Raw genomic sequence first — 4,485 nt, forward strand, 5'->3', positions numbered from 1 at the left:
TCACAGACACACCACAATAAAAATACTCAGAACACATTGGCAACCACATAGCAACGCCCTGGCAACCACTCCAAACAGAGGCAACACTTTATTTTTATGGTCCCCTTTAGACATTCTGTTGACTATAACTAATATTGCATAAACATGTTTTCAGTTGTCTTTGATCGAGTCTTGTCCTTATATGGATGTTTTGTTTGGGTGCTCATTCTGTTTCCCTGGTTTTAGTTACTTATATTCTGTTAAATAAAATACCTGCATATGGATCCAGCTCTCCTTCATTTTTGATATCCTCCTACATTACAGAAGTCTCAACCGAGATGGATCCAGCAGTTCGTTTAATTCGGCTCCAACAAAGCAAACAGGAACTGAACACAGGAAGAGAGCACCGAAACAATGAGAACAGAAAAACACTTCAACTTAAAAGTCCTAACACAAAACCTGGAAAACAAGACCGGAATCATGACAACTTCCGCCATGCTGTCATTATCATGTGACCTGTTGGGTCGCTTGACTGCCATTCACAAATCCTCTCCCATGGCCTCATGGGATAGTAAAGTGTTCATCGTATGGTAGTTCATGTGGGTTCTTTTTGCCTACTCTTTTATGAGTACTGTGAATTCAGACATACTACTTTGTTACATACTGTTTTTCGGCTACTATATAGTAGGGAAGTGTGCGATTTCGGTTGCTGCCTATGAATTTGAACCGCTAATAAACAGGCTGTTTTGCTAAACGAGACAGAAGAACCCATATCTGGCTCTCTCGTCTTGGTAGTTTTGTATTTGGTGTCATAAACACTACAGAGAATACAGCTAGAATCTGAAAGGCTGTTTGACTTCCTTTCTCCTCTGTAACAAGTGGGTTCAGAAATGTGAAGTTAGGTAGCGCTTTGTAACAAGTTTTTTGCTTTTCTAAAAGCGCCATTTACTGTCAGAGAGTGAAAATGCATTTTCCTTCAGTCAGTCTGTCATTTTTTACACATTGGCCTAAACTGACAAATCACATGTAAAAATCAGACTGAATTTCCTTGCCTTTCATGTTCATTCATTCATGTTTGAACAGGCATTTAGGGACATGGAATTTATTAAACATATTTAGTGTTTTCTTTGAGATTGAAGCCCTATTTTTTATAATTTTTTTCATGTTAGTGTGGTAGCCTATAATGTATCTCAGATAACTAGAAAAATTATAAAAAAGACAGACCTTCTGCTGTCATTTAAAGATCTGGCTCTGTGCGATTGTCGTGTGTGTGTATGTGATGTGGACACACATTTACTATAGCATGCACATTTCCTCAGATGCTATTAAGCTTCTTAGAGCATAAACAGGAAAAGATTAATTTTTACTCCGACAGAATTAAAGCCTGGAATTCATCCCCCACTAGTGATGTTACATTAATATAATATACATTTGTAATCAAAATGATTCAACCCCCATTGCAAATCAGGTTTATTGGCAAAACTGACAGACTTTAATCTGTTTGCAATGATCAAATCAAACAAAAGTAAGTAAAATAGCTCAACAGAACACGTTTCAAGTGGTTTCCCCAAATTCAACTGAAAATTCAACTTTTAATGACTTCCGCAGTCTCTGTCCGAGACTTTGAAAACTCTGGAGCCATTTGAAGAACCGTTTAGACCCATACAAATGGCCCATCATAGGTGCTGTTGTCATCTCTTCACCAGTGACCACGGGCGATACCTTTCTGTGTTTTCAACAGATCACTGGCATTCAGTGCTCCATTGCCCTTTATGACCTGTAATCCATGCTTATTAAACAAGGTGCCTGTGCTATTAAGAATGGAAAACGAGTCCTAATGGCGGAGCTGCTGGCAGCGCCCGCCTCCTCAATGCCATCTCACATTTATGAGCAGCGCTTTATTACAACCCTAATTCCGATAGCCATGCATCACTGGCCCCAAAATGTTTTCATCTATTTTTTTTCCATCTCAAAACCTCAGCGAGAGAATATGGTGAGAGGTGGTTAGTCCAAGCATACAAATTTTCAGGTCTAACCTTGGTTTTATACACATTCACCCATCAAAAATCTAAAAGATAAGTCTTTAATCTCTCTGAATGTAGTTTTACCCAGAGAGAGAACGGGTTATGGGGGGAATAATATATCTGGCCCTGAAGTGATACAGAAGTGGGTGCAGTTAAAGTTGAAGGTCCACCAGTGACAAGGGAGGAAATTACATCACACTCTGAGATGATGGAGAGAATGGAGTTGTGGCTGTGATGTGACGGTAAATCATGACTTGAGCGTGACAGCGGTGATTTGTAAGCAACTCCTTTCTTCAGGTATTAGGGCCCTGAGGAAGAATATTAGATTTAAAGGCTCTGTTAAATAATTGAACATACGTAATTTTCACTCAGCCACAAGTTATGGATTTATGACAACATGGTCACAGCCTGACATGCCCATGGATGTCCATAGTCTGTTCACAGACCATTGGAGACATACTGTTGGCTGAATACCGGTCTAAAGTTTGGAATAATTACTTTTTTTTCTTTAAATGAGCCTCTCATGAATGATTTCTGAAAGATCATGTGACCCCGAAGAATGGAGTAAAGATGCTGAAAATTCAGCTTTACATCACAGGCATAAATTACATTTTAAAATTCTAATACAAAATTGCTATTTTAAATTGTAATAGTTTCATAATATTACTGTTTTACTGTATTTTTGGATCAAATAAATGCAGCCTTGGTGAGAATAAAATACTTTAAAAACTGTACGTATTTTAAACAAATATTTCATTCTGAGTATCTGGGATACATAAAATGCTAGCTATGAGCAAGACCCACGAGTCAGCCATTTTATTCTAAAAATGTTTCCTTCACAGAATGATATTAAACAAAACATCATGTGATGTCCTGGAAATAAGACTGTAGAGTTGTATTTATTATTTCTTTTAGTAAGCAGAACTTGCTGATTTTTCTTTTGTACTCATACATTTTAATTGATCCTAACTTGAAATATTTGAGTAGACTAATTCATGCATTTAACTTAAAATGATCATGTAATCTCAACTTAAATATTTTAGTAGTGGAAACTTGACTAACTTTAACTAGCTTATCAATAAATGTTACCTTGCTAATTGGTAACACTCTGCCTTGACAGCATTAGCATAGCACTTACTGAATGGTTAGAGCAATATTAAACATCTAACATATATTTGTTCTCAAACTAAGCACATGCTCCACTCGTCACCACGATGGTAACCGTACAAAAACCAACATAACAGAAACTCTTCTAAACTAGCATAACAAAACATTAAACACTACTACATCTCCCACTTAACATTAATCTTGAACCAAAAACATTTTATAACACGTAATTTCAGCATTTACTCTCCATTTTGAGTATACTGGCAAAGCATGCTGGGAAATAGAAATCCCAGTCCAGTTTCAGTTAAATTTAAGTTTGTCTAAATTAAAAGAAAGTTCATAAAACTTAAAACAAGTAAACAGATGACTTAAAATGTGCCAACTTTGTGAACTCAAAAGAAAAAGTTAATTTTATTGAACTAATTTGAGTTGGTTCTACTCAAACCAATTCATTATTTTGAGTATTAGGGTTGACAGAAAAGTATGGCATGTGTGGCCCTGTGAAGAAAACAAACTCTTTTAAAAAATACTAATAAACAAAGAACACAAATCCAGATATTTCAGTCTGGTCTCTGCATATTCTGAGAATGAAACTGATCATAAAAAGTATCTATAACATCAAACATTTATCATGCATCACCTATTAGGATACGTGGAGTTGGTGCTTCTTTCTGGTGAATGTTATTAATCTGGTATGGTGAGAAACCGCCACCCAGTGTGTTTGCGCTTAACCCCGTGCCCTCTGACCCCTGACCTCAGCAGCCTGAACAGTGACTCTCGTAATTACATGGCTGGTATCTGAGCAGTGAGTCACAGTGTTTGCACCTCTCCTCCCCTGCAACTCTTTCTAATGAACAGCTCCTCTCTGTTGCGTTATCTGCCTGAGCTCAACTGGTAAGCACCAGGGCCTACGATGAAATATTCATGCCCTGCATTTCCTTCAGGCAGTCGGGTATCCACACTGACGCTTATAATTATACCGCAGGAGCTTGTCATCGTCAACGCAGAAGCACAAAGCGAGAGGTTATAGTTGGGTCTGCATGGGATCTCCAATCTTTTCAGTGCCGGCTCGGTGTCACAGAGGGGTGAGGTGCGCTGAATACATGCTGTATGATGCCATTAATACATACAGGCTTTTCAAATGCAAGCAAGAAACATTACAGGTTAGCTTCATTATTCTGAGGGTCCTCTGCTATTGAAATAGATACATGTCATCTTGCAGAAAGAATGTCTGTGTACCGGTTTTTAACCATTAGTATGCCATTCCTACAGAAAATGTTTTTGCATTTCAATTACATCAATGCCTTTGGCAGATGCTTTTATCCAAAACTATTTACACTGCATTCAAGAAGTTGTGTGGCGTTGCTAGTACCAT

Source organism: Leuciscus leuciscus (assembly GCF_965113295.1).
Source record: "Leuciscus leuciscus genome assembly, chromosome: 1".
Lineage (NCBI taxonomy): Eukaryota > Metazoa > Chordata > Actinopteri > Cypriniformes > Leuciscidae > Leuciscus > Leuciscus leuciscus.